The sequence below is a fragment of the Colossoma macropomum genome, unplaced genomic scaffold, assembly GCF_904425465.1.
Source record: "Colossoma macropomum unplaced genomic scaffold, Colossoma_macropomum, whole genome shotgun sequence".
Classification (NCBI taxonomy): domain Eukaryota; kingdom Metazoa; phylum Chordata; class Actinopteri; order Characiformes; family Serrasalmidae; genus Colossoma; species Colossoma macropomum.
The window spans coordinates 359,586-376,848 of record NW_023494990.1 but is presented as its reverse complement, the minus strand read 5'-3'; the positions used below and the strand labels follow the sequence as shown (position 1 = coordinate 376,848).

The 17,263-nt window shown below is 39.3% G+C and overlaps 1 pseudogene; it reads right to left on the bottom strand.

Moving 5' to 3' along the window:
• LOC118800651 overlaps nucleotides 1-3,003 on the bottom strand; it is a 132,742-nt pseudogene extending 129,739 nt beyond the window's left edge.
• Between the last annotated feature and the right edge of the window lie 14,260 nt (nucleotides 3,004-17,263).

Below are 17,263 nucleotides of genomic sequence, written 5' to 3'. Positions count from 1 at the left end.
ATATTCACAGTCATCTACACATCAGTATACAATAAGTAGCACTACAATGTTATTTTTAGATCAGACAGTAAGTAATTTGAAGTAATTATCTAGCTGGCCCTAATGGCTTGCTCAGTAATTCTGTTCTGACTGACCGGCTCCTTATATCTTGATATGTCTTAGCTGATACCTGAAGTGAATGAGGTGAATCTCTGAAGCCAGCTGGAAAAATCAGTAAGTATTGATGATAGGGTTCAGAAATGCTTAAGAGAGATCTAATGCAGTGCATATAAAGATGCACATCCTATGAATAACCATTTATAGGAAGCGTTACCAAAAACACTTACATCAAAAATGTTCCAGAGATAGTCAGCAATTTTCTTTAGAAGCTTGTCATGTGTTACAACAGGGCTTTGATGATCTCTGCAATAAAAAATAAAGTTAGTACAATTTTGTTTAACCCTTTAAGGCCAAGTAAAAAAAAGTACCTGTTTCTGCTGTTTAATGTACTCTTTTCCATTAATCATGTGATTTCTCAGTGCTGTTACTGCATTTATTTGACATTTGAACAATCTCTCTACCAGTTAAGATGCTTTTGGGAATTGAGACTTCCAACAATAAAGGAAGCCTCATCTTTTGTCTATTTACAGTGATAGAAACACGAAAGCTCCAGTTCTACACGCTAATATGCTATACTGTGGCCATTGTGGACAGGTGCATGTGCTGTAACTCCTCTGGCAGCAGATTAAAATGATTTAAAAACTATCGGAGATTGCTGGCAAGATGCTCGGCTCCATAGATGTAACTGCAATTGCTTGTGATAGCAATCTCTGAAATCGCACTGAAAGAGCCGTGAGTACAATGACACTAGACATGCTCAATTGAGGTCATACTGAGCACTTGTGAAATTACATAATAAACTTTACGCTCACTTAAACCATTCACAATTTACTGCATTGTTCTGTAGTGATTTACAAATGAAATAAATCAATTTGAAGATGATTCATTTTGAATCACGCTGTATATACAAAATTTATAATATTAAAATATTATAATATAGCATCAAATAATATAATATAGCAGCAAAACTATTTTTTATGTAAAGACATAGTGGAGTAATGGTGTCTTGAGCGTTATAATCTGAGCTTCTCTGTTTTTGTTTTCACAGCCAGTCTGGTTGAGCATGGATGTTAGTCCCGCCCCGTGAAAACGTTGGCCCTCCCCACATTTGTTTTGCCCTCCCCAGGCAGTGACCACCCACTCGGCATTGTGCGTGCACCATTTTTCACTAAAAGGTGAAAAGCATGGAAAGGGATGAGGAGGTTGCTCTTGCTTGACAGGTGGCAACATGAACTCATTTTTGCTGTTTCACAGAATCAATAGGTCAGTATTGTTTTGTCCTTTTTACAAATGTTTTGTGATAGGAACTGGTTAGCTTCACAACAGCAACTGTTGTTATGCGCTCTTCACTCTAATGTTATATCATGGTATTTGTCTGTACAACATGTGCAAAAGGTTTTATGGCCAAAAAGATCTGAAAAAGCATTGTTTGCCCTTGCAGTGCTCGTCCCTGAGTTTGGGAGGCAAAGCTTGTGAAGTAGCACTGAAGGGAGGGGTGTATTTGTTTTGCTGTTAAGTTAAAATTTTTAATCCATAGGGTTTAATATGATGTCGGCCCACCCTTTGCAGCTATAACAGCTTCAACTCTTCTGGGAAGGCTTTCCACAAGGTTTAGGAGTGTGTTTATGGGAATTTTTGACCATTCTTCCAGTAGCACATTTGTGAGGTCTGACACTGATGTTGGACGAGAAGGCCTGGCTCGCAGTCTCTGCTCTAATTCATCCCAAAGGTGTTCTATCAGGTTGCAGGCCAGTCAAGTTCTTCCACACCAAACTCGCTCATCCATGTCTTTATGGACCTTGCTTTGTGCACTGGTGCGCAGTCATGTTGGAACAGGAAGAGGCCATCCCCAAACTGTTCCCACAAAGTTGGGAGCATGAAATTGTACAAAATCTGCTGAAGCATTAAGAGTTCCTTTCACCGAAACTAAGGGGCCGTGCCCAACTCCTGAAAAACAACCCCACACCATAATCCCCCCTCCACCAAACATTACACTTGGCATAATGCAGTCAGACAAGTACCGTTCTCCTGGCAACCGCCAAACCCAGACGGAGAAGCATGATTCATCACTCCAGAGAACACGCCTCCACTGCTCTAGAGTCCAGTGGTGGTGCTTTACACCACTGCATTCGACACTTTGCATTGTGCTTCGTGATGTAAGGCCATGGAAACCCATTCCATGAAACACTCTTCTTGAGCTAATCTGAAGACCACATGAAGTTTGGAGGTCTGTAGCGACTGACTCTGCAGAAAGTTAGCGATCTCTGCGCACTATGCGCCTCAGCATCCGTTGACCCTGCTCTGTCATTTTACGTGGCCTACCACTTTGTGGCTGAGTTGCTGTCATTCCCAATCGCTTCCACTTTGTTATAAAACCACTGAAAGTTGACTGTGGAATATTTAGTAGCAAGGAAATTTCATGACTGGACTTGTTGCACAGGTGGCATCCTATCACGGTACCATGCTGGAATTCACTGAGGTACTGAGAGCGACTCCTTCTTTCACAAATGTCTGCATGCCTAGGTGCTTGGTTTTATACACCTGTGGCCATGGAAGTGATTGGAACACCTGAATTCAATGATTTGGATGGGTGAGTGAATACTTTTGGCAATATAGTGTATTACGCAAACTAGTGTTTGGTGTAACAAGGTATTTATAATGCCCTGCTAATCAAAATGTTTTTTTTGCTTTCTTTTGCCCAGTTTTAAAATGATGATTCAAACGGAATTTGGAACTTGCTTGCCCATGATATCCATCATTTTTCCTTGCTTCTTCTTTTCTTTACACGCTTATATTGCTAGTTTAGTGACTATTTTTATGTCCTAAGGACATGGAACCTGTTTTTATGTGTGTGGGAAAGCCAGCGCTCCGAACAAAGGGCCGCGCTGGCACAACGCACCCCATTCTGAAGGAGCTGCGGAGAAGCTATAGGGGGTGCAGAGCCGGCGATAAGCTAAAGGTTAAGCACATGGAGAAATGCTGGAGGTATAAACCATCTATTCCTCCAGTGGTGATGAGGAATGTGAACTCTTTGGCCAACAAAACAGACGAACTAGCAGCACTGGTTCGTAATCAGCAGTTATACCGGGAATGTAGTCTTTTATGTCTCACGGAAACATGGCTAACCTGCAATATACTTCATTACTCCAATGTGAAGGATGCATACACTACCACACCCCTGCCCCCCTGGGGAAGTTTGACCACAAACTGGTCTACCTGCAGCCACAGTACGCTGAATGGAGTGTACTGCAGGAGCCATGTGGGAAGGACATCGACAGGATTACATACTGCACGACAGACTACATGTACTTTTGCATTGACATCAGAAGTTAAGGAAGAATAACATGAAGGAGGTATGGAATGATATGAAGACCATTACAGGCTGTAAGCAGATGATGGACAGTGCCTTAGGCGGTGACATAGAGAGAGAGTCAATGAGTTCAACATCTTCTATAACTGGTTTGACTGCCCTGTTCAGATCTCCACAGCTCCTGTATGTCCAGAGGTCACCTCCACACCCTCCCTCTTCTCAGCTCCTGATACTTCAGTCTTTGCCTGCCTGAATATCAACATCTCCCCTTCTTCTACTGATATTCATGCACTCCTCCCACAGGCTGACAGCACAGACACACCGCTGCAGCTCCTCCTTCTCCCCCTTTGCACATCTTCACTGCAGATCAGGTTAGAGGTGAACTGAGGAAACTCCACAAAAGGAAGGAAGCTAGATTGGACAAAGTGTGTCCTAGACTACTAGAGTCCTGTGCCGCTGAGCTGGGGGTACCCCTACAGCACATTTTCAGCCTGAGTCTGTGCTTGGGGAGGGTTCCCACACATTCCAGTACCCAAGAGGGGGCAACCCTGTGAGCTCAATGACTTCAGGCCGGGCGCTCTAACATCACATGTCATAAAAACCCCACTTTTATACCTTCTCAGACCCCAGGTTTAACACGCAATGGACCCCCTGCAGTTTGCCAACAGGGACAAGTAGAGGATGCCATGCTATACGTTCTCCATTGGGCCCACTTTCATCTGGACAAGGGAGGTAGTGCTGTAAGTCATATTCTTTGATTTTTCCAGTGCCTTTAATACCATTTAGCCCCTCCAACTGAGAGATAAGCTGGCAAGGATGCAAGTCAATCCATATCTGGTTTCCTCGATTTCTTGACTACCTTACTGGCAGACCTCAGTATGTCAGGCTGAAGGACTGTACGTCAGGGACTGTAGTTATCAGCACAGTACACCTCAGACTTTAAGTACTCTAAGTAACTCTGAGACGTGCCACATGCATAAGTTTTTGGATGACACTGCCATCGCTTCGTGTGTAAGGGGAGGTCAGGAGGAGGAGTACAGGAACCTGGTGACTTTGTGCCATGGTGCCATAGGAACAACCTGCTACTGAACACTTCCAAGACCAAGGTGATGGTGGTGGATTTTCGCAGGGCGAGGCCACTCATACAGCCAATCTGTGTTGAGGGGGTTGAAGTGGAGAGGGTTAAGACCTACAGGTATCTCGGACTGCAACTGGATGATAGGTTGGACTGGTCAGCCAACACAGACATCCTGTACAGAAAGCCAGCTCTATGTCCTGAGGAGGCTGGGGTTCTTTAACATCTGTAGGAAGCTCCTGCAGATGTTCTATCAGACCATGGTTGACAGCTGTCTTTTTTATGCTGGGGAGGAAGCATGAAAAAGAGAGACGATATGCGACTGGACAAGCTGGTCAGGTGAGCGGGGTCAGTGTTTGGTGTGGAACTGGACTCTGTGGTTAAGGTGGCCGAGAGAAGGACTCTGCACAAACAACTCTCCATTATGGAGGATGATGGCAACCCCCTGCACACCATCATCATGGACAAGAGGAGCTTGTTTAGTGGCAGGTTGCTGTCACAGAGCTGTTCAACCGATAGGAGATCCTTTGTCGCTAGAGCCATTAGGCTCTTCAACTTTTCCCAGGGGGGCCAGAAGAAAAGAGAGAAAAAGGAAGAGGATACATGAGGACTGAATCTCAGGTTTATTTTAGCTATCTGCACATATGGACACCTTACTGTACATCTTGCACATCTGCACACCTTTTTACACATCTTGCACATCTGGACACTCCACACAAATATATGCATATATTTATTCAGTATTATCATTACATGCTGTCACCTGTGCCTCCTTTGTATAGTCATTATTGTGCTGCCTTTTTTTTATCTCAGGATAGATCTTATTGCAGATTTTTGTATATTCCTAGTTGTATATATATGCCTATAGCTAGGTTTTTTTGTATATATTCCTGCCTCTTTTTAATAAGTGCGGTAGATTTATTTATAGTTCACAGTTTTGCTGAGCCTGTACATTCTTCTTTTCATATTGTAACACCCTTATTAATATAACTGTGCTGTGTTGTGTGACTGCTACTGGCTGCTAAATTTCCTTCGGGAACAATAAAGTATCTATCTATCTATCTATCTATCTATCTATCTATCTATTTATCTATCTATCTATCTAACTGAAGTAAAGGAATTAAGATTGTCTTTGTGGGGAATGGCTTAAAACCAGGTAGTGCTTACAAAGGTAAGACCACCAATCAGAGTTGAGTAGTTAATAGTTAATCATGCCTACACGAGAAGAACCAATTCAGTGCCCTGGCTCCACCTCAAAAGGGGTTGGCCTAAAGCCAGACAAAATCAGGGGCATGAGGTTTTTCAGTTAAGTCAGAGTTGAAGTTGGAGGAAGAGAAGACATTTGGAACAAATCTCAGTCCAGCCTAGGCTAGAAAGTTGAAAACTATTTCCAGATCTGTGAAGCGTCTTTGTTTGCTTTTACGCTCAGTGTAAACCTGCTCCACACCGAGAGAGGGTTGAAGTTGTCTGTCACCAGCCCAGCAACAGATAGCTTTTTCTCATATCTTAGCCAGTCAAGCAAGTTAGTTTAAAAAGAGAAACGTTCTGCCTCAAAAATCTGACTGTAACCAACCTAAACTGAGGGTTTATTTTTTTTGTACTGTGCTCAAAGTAGAGTAGTCAAAATTCTCGCAAGATCCTGTACAGGGCGCTTTAAGACGCTCTGAGCCAGCTTTGTTGAGAGGGAAAAAAAACCTAGGTACTTGCAGCTTAGCATCAGGATTTACTGCCTTTAAAAGCACTGACTTTAATGAGCTATAGTAAGAATTTGAAGATATTAAGACTAGAAGTGAGCAATATTTTACTTCTTTCACTCTGTAAAATTCTCCATTAAGGTCTTTTGTTGTTGATTATTTCTCCTTTTAATGCGCAACTCTGGTGAGTTAAACTCATCTTTTCTCATTTTAGACAGCGTGAGTTAGCATGTTATGCTGCTAACTGAAAGAGTTAGGGTAAAAACTGTGTTTTCTATTGAAAAGGATGGAGCAAATAAAGCCAGCTGGAGTTGTGATTGTGCTATATTTTGAACTTGTCAATGGTTTCAGGTTCATGCATTTACAAGTGTTCTTGGGAAAGCGGAATGCTAGCACTCAGCTTTGTTAAGAGCTAACTATATAGCTAAACTTGTCTGTACTTGTAACTTGATGCCTAATGTACAAATATACTAGAGGAACTGACGATTTTCATCTATAAGATCACTAGAATAGATATTGAAGTAGTTTGTGAGATGTTCATGAGTAAAGTGTTCAATAGGTTTTTCAGTGTGCAAAAGCAAAATGTTTACTATTCACAGAATTTTTTTGCAATGCATCTACAGAAGAATCACTTATAAGCTGAGAAATAATTTTTTTTTGTTACAAAGATTGTTTTTTCCTTACACTGAGTTTGGATCCTTGCACGCACACGTGCCACACTGTGAGTGAGACCAAAAGGGCGAGCCAGGACCACGTGTTGAAAGCCACCTGCCCTGTATGTTACTTCTTCACAGACAGGGACAGAACAAGCTTTTCTCAGGACAGAACAAGCTTTTCTCAGGGAGAGAAATAGCTTTTTACACGAACTGAACTGAGATTCCTCCCAAAGAAAAGAAATGAAGCCCCATATATGCAAATTCACATAAAAGCAGCATAACAGCCTCAAGCTTCAGACCTTACTTCAGAGACAGTGAAAACCTGAAAAGCTTCAACTTTTTTTGTGGGCCCTTTGTCCTGTCTCATCCTTAGTATCCTCCTTATTCCGAACCTAGCAAACATGAGCGATGTGGAATTCTCTATAGCAGTGAGAGGGTTACATGAGCATACTCAAAACTATAGTCCTGCCATCTCTCGGAAAGTCCAGCCTGGGTCCAAAAGCCATCGGAACCATATCAACAGTGCCAGCAGCCACCGCCGAGAACAGCCAAGTTCTTCCGCAGCCTGTGATGATTGTGGGCCAGTTTGCCTGCCCCTGCCACAGTGAAGCTGCTTTGACCAGTGAGAACTACTTCCATGGAGCTTCCAGGAGACCTCCAGATCTAACCAGGAGCACTGTGTTCCACACCATGCCAACGGCAAAGTGTCTCTATCTTCTTTCCCTGACCCCTTCCTTGGTTTCTTTCATATGCTCAGAGGTGTGTTACTGTTCAATCTGCTAGGTTTAGACCCTTTTTGTTGAGGCTCGCTTTAAGTTCTTTCCATATACATTATATGTGGGTTTCCATAACCCCATTCTCCACAAAGCCAATCCTCTCAGTATTCCCTAGTAACTAGTGTTACTAGTGTGTCTTACAATTACACTGACTGGTAAAGATCCAACCACTGACTCTCATTTGAGGTTAAAGTAATAAAAAAACAAATAAAAATTGCTTATTTTCTCAATATGCCAAATACCATAATAATAATAAAAGAAAAGGACCTTAAAATGTCCTCAAAAGTGTTTGGCATAGTAAAGGTAATATGTGTGTAATATATATACTTGATGTATTTTGGACTTTGTATTTTTATGTTTTACTTAAGCATTTATAAAAATGTAATTAGACTATCATATTTATGTTTGTCATTTGTGGTTTTATGTCTTTTAATTACAACAAAACATATCACTTCCATTACCAACTGCCGGCTGTTTTGGGGGCATATAATTTAAATGCAGAATATTTAAGCTAGTTCCCAGTATTGAATGCAGATTTGTAGTCTAGTTGTATCCCCCAATCAAATGAAGTTGAATACATGTCAAATGTTTTTTAATAAAACATTTTGACTGGTGTCGTTATCTGACGTGAAACTTTTTCTAAGCATTTTGAATCAATTTTTATTTTTTAATTTTAATTTGTATTATTATTCAATGTGTGTTTGAATGCTGAATCCTCTCAGTACTAATTTCAGTATAACTTCACTCTGAAACAAATGAAACAAAAACACTTAATGTGCTGCAGTTCAGCAATCTGACTGGCCATCGCCTGTCCAAATTTGCTTTACAATTGTACAAAGCTCCACTAACATTAGAGAGAGCAGAGTGGTCGCTATACTGGTGACTTGTGAACATCTGTCCACATTATAACACATTGAATTATCAGTATAATATATAATAGACTAGTCAGGATTTTCTCAACATACATTCACCATTCTAATGTAAATTCTAATGTAAAATCTAAACAACTCAAATGGGGAAAAAATATTCAGTATAGCATTTGTATACCAATGTATGTTGTCATTGTGTATGCTGTGTCGTTTATATACTGCTGTAAATTTCAGCACCCTCAAATTAAAGTGCCTTACATTAATGCTTGCATTAAATTCAGTAGGAAGACAAATCAAGTCTCTTCATACCTTGCCTGATTGGGATGACCTGGTTGTCCAGCTGAGACTGAACTCTGTCTAAAGAGGAAAAACCAAAGGTGTTTCAGTATTATGGACTAACTGCATCATTAGTGAAAGAAGGTTATAATGTAATTGGAAATGCACAGTTTGACTGATCCCTGTCCACAATTGTATTATTACATACTGTATTCTATTTCAACCTGGCAGAGACTGTAAAATTTAAAGCGAACAAAACTCTGTGTTCCTTGAAACATTCTGTTTCAAATGATGTCTCTTCCTTTAAGATGTTGCACTATAAATTTGAAATTAAAATGACCTTTTACTCAAACACACAGTTAAATGAAGTAATGTTAATGTTCAGTAGATAATGAATCACACTGTAGTGAACAGTACAACCCCATTTCCAAAAAAGCGTTGGGACGCTGTGCAAAATGTAAATAAAAACAGAATGCAATGCTGTGCAAAACATTTAAACTCTATATTTAATTAAAAATAGTATAAAGACAAGATCTCAAATGTTTAAACTGAGAAATTTGATTGTTTTTAATAAAACATATTCTCATTTTGAAGTTTGTGCTAGCAACACATTTTTAAAAAGTTGAGACAAAAGACTGGCAAAGTCATGTAATGCTAAAAACACCTAGCGGGACATCTCACAACTACTTAGGTTAACTGGCAACAGGCAACGGTAACATGATTGGGTACAAAAACAGCATCACAGAGAGGCTGAGTCTTTCAGAAGTAAAGATGAGGAGGGGTTCACCACTCTGTGAAAGACTGCATTCAAGATAAATGTTTCTCACTGTAAAATAGCAACAAACTTGGGGATTTCATCATCTGTGATTCATAAAATCATTAAAAGATTCAGAGAATCCAGAGAAATCTCTGTAGGCAAAGGACAAGGCTGAAAACCAATTTTGGCTGGCCATGATCTTTGGGCCCTCAGGCTGCACTGCATTCAAAACAGACATGATTCTGTAGTTGAAATTACTGCATGGACTCAGGAACACTTCTGAAAACCACTGTTTGTAAACACAGTTCATCACTGCATCCACAAATGCATGTTAAAACTCTACTATGCAAAGAAGAAACCACAAATAAGCAAGATCCAGAAACACCATTACCTTCTCTGGGCCCAGTCACATTTAAAATGGACTGAGGTGAAGTGGAAAAGTGTCCTGTCATCTGACAAATAAAAATTAGAAATTCTTTTTGGAAATCATGGACACTACGTCCTCCGGGCTAAAGAGGAAATGGACCATCCAGCTTGTTATCAGCGCACAGGTCAAAAGCCAGTATCTGTGACGGTATGGGGTGCATTAGTGCACATGGCATGGGTGACTTGCACATCTGTAAAGGTACCATTAATGCTGAATGATATATACAGATTTTAGAGCAACATATGCTGCCATTCAGACAAAGTCTTTTTTTGGAAGGCCTTGCTTATTTCACCAAGACAATGCCAAACCACATTCTGCATGTATTTCAACAGTATGGCTCTATATTAAGAGAGCCTGGGTGCTAAACTGGAGTGTCTACAGTCCAGATCTGTCACATATTGAAAACATTTGGCACATTATGAAATAAAAAATATGACAAAGGAGACCCTGAACTGTTAAGCAGCTGAAATTCTATATCAAGCAAGAATGGGAAAACATTTCTCTTTCAAAACTACAGCAGTTGGTCTCCTCAGGTCCCAAACACTTACAGAGTGTTGTTAAAAGAAGAGGTGATGAAACAGTGGTAAACATGCCCCCATCCCAGCCTTTTTGGGACATGTTGCTGGGATCAAATTCAAAATGGGCATATATTTTTCAAAAGAAAATTCAAATTTCACAGTTTCAAAATTTGATATGTTGTCTTTGTACTGTTTTTAATTAAATACAGAGTTTAAATCATTTGCACATCATTGCTTCTGTTTTTATGTACATTTTACACAGTGTCCCAGCTTTTTTGGAAAAGGGGTTGTATAAGTGCTTTTCTTTCACAAAGTCCTTATAACAGTGCAATTTCAGCATTCTCAAATTAAAATGCCTTATCACGTCCCTGGAAACAGATTACATTACATTCAGTAGGAAATCAAATTAAGTCTCTTCATACCTTGCCTGATTGGGAGCTGAGACTGAACTCTGTCTAAAAAGAAAAAATGAAAGGTGTTTCAGTATTATGGACTAACTGCATCATTAGTGAAAGAAGGTTATAATGTAATTGGAAATGCACAGCTTGACTGATCCCTGTCCACAATTGTATTATTACATACTGTATTCTATTTCAAATTGGCAGAGACTGTAAAATTTAAAGCGAACAAAAGTCTGTGTTCCTTGAAATATTCTGTTTCAAATGATGTCTCTATTCTCAAGATGTTGCACTATAAATTTGAAATTAAAATGACCTTTTACTCAAACACACAGTTAAATGCATTAATGTTAATCTTTAGTAGATAATGAATCACACTGTAGTGAACAGTAGACATGCTTTTCTTTCTCAGTCACATCCTTATAACAGTGCAATATAAATATACAGTCATGTAATGAAGTAAGTACATCCCACTCTTACATATTTAAAGGGAATGACATATCCTACACCTTTTATGCAAATTAATGTATTTTAATCATCTTAATAATCATAATAATTTTAATTACAGTTTTGTAATGGAAACACAAGAGTATGAGAGACAGCAAGATAACAACATCTTCATTTAAACAGTGTTGATAGGTGAAGGTGACATGATTTAACAAGTGACACTTGACACTAACCGATCAGGTGCCAATGATTAAAATACTGTTAGAGTGTATTTTGGAGAAATTGGTCACATTTAAACTCCAGATATCTGGTCTGATTTGTTCTTTGTTATTGGAGTTTGTGGTAACATCATGCCTAGATCAAAAAAGCTCTCTGAGGCCTTCAGATAGAAAGATGTAGATTGTTCTAGGAAGGAGTTTTAACAATAATAAGTTTCCAAAATAGTGGAAATCAATCATTCCACTGTTCAGAAGATCTTCTACAAGCGGAGAACAAAATGCCCAAATGTTTGTTTGGGGCTGTAAAGTCATACACTATATGGACAAAAGTATTAGGACACCAACACATTCCACCTACAGGAGCTTTTATGACATCCCATTCTAAATCCATAGGTGATATTACCCCTGAAAAACAATCCCATATCATCATCCCTCCTCCACCAAACTTTACAGCTGGCACAATGCAGTCAGGCAGGTAACGTTCTCCTTACATTCGCCAAACCCAGACTCGTCCATAGAAGCCTGATTCATTACTCCAAAGAAAGTTTCCACTGCTACAGGCTTGTGTGTAGCTGCTCAGCCATGGAAACCCATTTTATGAAGATCCTGATGTGCAGTTTTTTTGCTGATGTTGCTTCAAGAAGCAATTTAGAACTTTTTAGTGAGTGATTCACTCTGTGAGTTTGGGTCGTCTACTTTCGCTTCGTGGCTAAGCTATTGTTGCGCGTAGGAGCTTCCATTTCACAGCACTTACAGTTGACGGGGCAGATCTAGCAGGACAGAAAGTGGCATCCTATGACAGTGCCACGTTTAAAGTCACTGAGCTCATCAGTACAACCCATTCTACTGTCTCTGGAGACAGTCTGTAGGTAACAGTGGGTGTGGCTTAAAACACCTGAACTCAATAATTAGGAAGTGTGTCCTAATACTTTTGTGTATATAATGTATGTAAAGTTACCAGTGATTTGGGATTTTACTGCCTGCTGCAAAAAGTATGGTAATCCAAAGCAATATACAATCATAAGTGAAAAGAAGTTAATACAACCTCTGCACAGAACAAATATAAATATAATACATTTCAACAAATTTCAATGCATGATTACCATTTATTTGCTCAATTTAATATAGTGACAAAAACATTAAAATAGAATGTGTCACAATCAATAGTTTGGGCACCCTTTCAGTCGACACAACAATGTTCCTTATTGTATTTTCTCAGAGCTTATTTGACTCATTAGGTTTTAATACAAGTCAGGTATAGACAATTCCAGAGTGTAATAAATTCATTAACATCATCAACATGGAAGAATCATCAGGAGATAACCTTAACTGTGATCTTGTCAGAAAAGTCATCGTCTGAAGTGTGCAAAACAACACTTGCAAAACCAGAGGCATGGAAGTAAAGGCGCCATTATCACTTCCAGTATTGTCAATTCTTTGATTGGAGCAGAGAATCAAAAATCATGCTCTGTTCTGGACTGGACTGCCAATTTACCAAGAGCTGCCAAGAGCCCATGTTCTTAAGGTATATGTATATGGAAACTTTTGTTAACCTTTGGGACCCAACAGTTCACATTCAGCAAGGGGTTTGTGTTTCAAGAGTAATATATGTCCATACTTTCTGTCCATTGCCTTATAAGGTCATGAAATGGATGTCTAAGTGAAGTATATAAACAGTCTATGTTAGAAGCAAGCAGAGGAGTACAGAGTTTAGCCTGCTGTTCTCCATGCATGTTAAATTAAAATATTAAATGAATTGAACCTTCAACTTATGTCTGAGTTTGTTTCGACAGCTTACTGTCAGAAGTGGGATTTGCTGGCTGCCTGGCTTAGATTGGTCATTTGCATTCTGCACAAGACATAAGGAGCTCCAGTAAAGATTTGTTTGTAACTGTGCTAAAATATTCTCTTGTGCTTTTTCTGCATGTGACTGGTTGATGGCAGCTATGTGAATACAAATTTTGATAGACAAGGTTGATGGTTCAATCAGCTGTGCACAGAATGGCGTGTTTTACATGGATGTTTGTTTGTAACTAATTTTGTTCTTGTGTGTGTAGTAGTGGACTGATAATGAAAGATTTTGTATACAACAACTTCCCATTGAAGCAGGAGTTTGAGACTCTGTGTTGCAGAATATAATTTGTCACTGTACTGAATTGTGCCTGTAACAAACAATATCGGGAGCCGTTTGTTGAACATAGTGCAGGGGCACCCCCTGCTTTGCTCCTTCACAGAGAATGCAGACTGAGATGTGGGACAAGGCAGATTATACAATCAGTTTGCCTCCCAACAAATAGACAGTCTGTAGGTAGACAGTTTAGCAAAGTCACAGGTTTCCACAAGTTTCTTTGTACTCATCTTTGTAATCATCCCACCTGATTTACAAGCCACATCTAACGATACCAAACAGCCCGGTGAGTATCCAGATGAGATTGTGCATGCTTTAAGAACTATGAGTGAAGTGTTATAATTATTCTCCTAGTGATGTTACCTGCTGGCTTTAACAGAGTCTATTTCACACAGAGAGGAGGCACTCTTGGATGACATACTAGGTCATTATACTAGAGGCAACTCCATTCCATTGGAAAAGTTAAGTGGTGGCACAGTGTTATATCAAGTTGATCTGTGCTATGTATTTACATTTGCTTCTATTATATCTGGAAACGACAGTCTAGTTATTTGCAAACAAAGCAAAGTAAGCGCTGTTTTATTTTATTTTAGAAACAAAGGCAATTCAATGTTCGGAAAAAAGAATATTAATATCAGAAGGAAAAATAAAGTGCTTCAGAGTGGAAAATGATAATAGGCACCCTAAGTGAGGAAGATGGGCATTGAGTAAAACCTCCAGGATATTAGTAAATCACTTGGGATAAAAGTGGTATTATTAAGACTGCAAGAGAGTTGTTGAACTTAGGATAAGCACTTTCCTCAACTAAGTGTAGACTGATTTGGTTAAACTTGACAACTAAAAAGAAGAGTCTTAGGCATTATTAACCTTAGCTTGGAGAAAACAAAATAAAAGTAAAAAAAAATGAACATAATAAGGCAAATAAAAACAAATGCAGATTTAAACTGCAATACTGAAACTGAAGTGCAACAAGAATGAAGTGCAAGTGCAAGAGCTCAGTTATAGGCACAAAGGGAAAAAACAAACAAATAAATGCTACATTTTAGGCACAGTTTCCATGGTCTGGGAGGTTGCTTCCAGCTGCATGCAGCATGCAAGCTAAAGGTCGATTGACCATATTGAAAAATAAATTCTATTCTGTAACTAACTGAAAACCAGTATAACAATTTTAAAACTAAAGTAACGTGGTCTATTCTCATGGGCTTGGTTAAATCCCTTCCAATAGCATTTTGAATAAGCTGTAGCTGTTGAATGGTCACGGATGAGTTTAGCTATGAATATTTCCCTTATGTGGGTTCGCCAGTAAAAGCCGATATTTGTTATGTCTTACACTAAGGGCATTTGCCTAGTGATTCAAAGGTTTCTTCAGTAGAAGGTGATTGTAGCTGTTACAAAAATAAATGAAAAAATGATTTAAAAATAAACCATGTCTGCTGCTTTAACCCTTCCAATTTGTGCCTCCAGCATCCTTCTTTCTTCTTGGATATCACATGGCATATTACAACTTCAATTTTATTCTTCTTTGTTTTTGCCACTTCCCTTAGAGCATTTTTAGTTTATATATAGCTTACAACACCAAAATCTGGAGTACCTTTTCTGTGAGGTTGGATTTTTTGGGAGATGGACAGTGAGATTTTGTGCCTGCTTCCTCCTCATGGGATCTGTGTTACTAAGAAAGGGGGAGAGCGGAAATCACTTTAGCTTATTGTGTTTCTTGGTACAGTCAGTCGCTAAGGAGGAAGAAAACATGCATAACTGATGAGCATGATCTCTTTGTCACTGAACTTTCATCTTATGCACAGCCTTTGATCGAACGCATTACTAGAGTATATCAAAGCTGCATCAAGGCACATTTTGCGCTGCAACTACGCTTGTATGCACATCTGGCCCTGAGAGTTTCTGTATGTCTGTGAGGACTGTGTCAATTTTGTCTATATGTCTTTGGGTTTCTGCACATTATGGACTTCTCTATCTAGGAAACATGGCAGCACTGCTTGAAGTCACTGAAGTGACATTGTGGATATTATTTGAGACCATTCCAGAGACCAAACCAGTTTTAGTTATTTCCTTTACATTTATCACTAATTTAAATTGCAGAGCTCACCGATGATTACATGGCTATTAGATGTCTACCTCAACTATTGATTGTAGATGTTTCATGATTTACAAAAGAATGTCTATTGTTCTTAGTGATTTTATAACAGCTACTTGTATGTACTATTTGTGCTACTTGTACTACTGCAGATTTTCTGTTGCCTGACATACACAGTATCAAAGACTGTATACTAGAGCTGTTGTCAGACTGGGCTACTGCAGACTGAAGGACAGCACGCTCTCTAATAAAGATTTCATCACTGCATTGCAGTCTCCTGGCTCTCTCCTTGGCATGGAAAAAGATTTGAAGCTTGTGTGTTGGAATGATATTAGGCCATGCCCAGACAGTTCTCAGACAGGTCTAATAAGTGATTTTTAAGGCTTGTTTTATTCTATTCTTTTTTTTAATTCAAACTTTGCAGGATTTTAATATAACACTAAATTTTAGTATGCCAATTTTTTTTTTATAATTTAGACTGTGGTCCCTGAGACTTGGCCACCATCATAATAGGTCGTGCTCTGTAATGACTGATTTGATTTAGTAACTCTTTATCTAATTTGGATGAAGGGAGAGACCTGAGGGTTTCCTCACGACCCCATAATCTCTCTTTCTATTTCCCTTGTTGTTGCCTCTCCATATATGTTTTTCTCTGGGTAACATTTTTTTCTATGTATTTTAGTCATTTCCCTTATATCCTTATATGTTTATGAAAAACAACCCAAGCAAAGAAAGCATAATAATAATAATAATAATAATAATACTATACTCTGCACTGAATTTAGCACTGCATTGAATTCTCTTTTAGGAATACCTTTCTTGAAGGGCCGATCCCTCTGAGAAGGTGAGAATTTTATCCATTGATTGGTCACTCTTCAAGCACAAACTGGATATTGGCCTTTCCTCAGGTCTACAATGAAAAGTGTGTGAGAAAAGATGTCATTAATTGTATCCAATAAAATGCAGTTATTCCCACTGCAAGATAATGTACCCTCTGAAACCATTACATGGTTTATTGTTGTACATAATCATCTACTTACACACACCACTCAGAGAACACATGTCGAGACCAAGACAAGACCAAGATTGTTAATTTACAGTTGAGACTGGTCACTTTGTGCAATTTCTGCCCTTCTAGATCTGCCCCGGTCAGCTGTAAGTGTTATTATCAATGTGAAATGGAAGCATCTAGCAGCAGCAGCCACTCAGTCAAGTAGACCACAAAAACGTACAGAGAGGGGCCACTGAGTGCTGAAGCGTGTACAGTGTAAACATCACATATCCTCTGTTACAACACTCAATAGTGTTCCAAACTGCCTCTGGAAGCAATATTAGCACTGGGCATCAGGTGCTTCAAGGAATGTGTTTCTATGACTGAGCAGCTTCTCACAAACTTAAAATCATTATGCACACTGCTCAGCATCAGCTGGAGTGGTGTAAAGCATACAAAGTATGGTGGGGGAGGGATAATAGTCTGGGGCTGTTTTCAGGGTTTGGGCTCAGCTCTTTGATCTAGTGAAGGG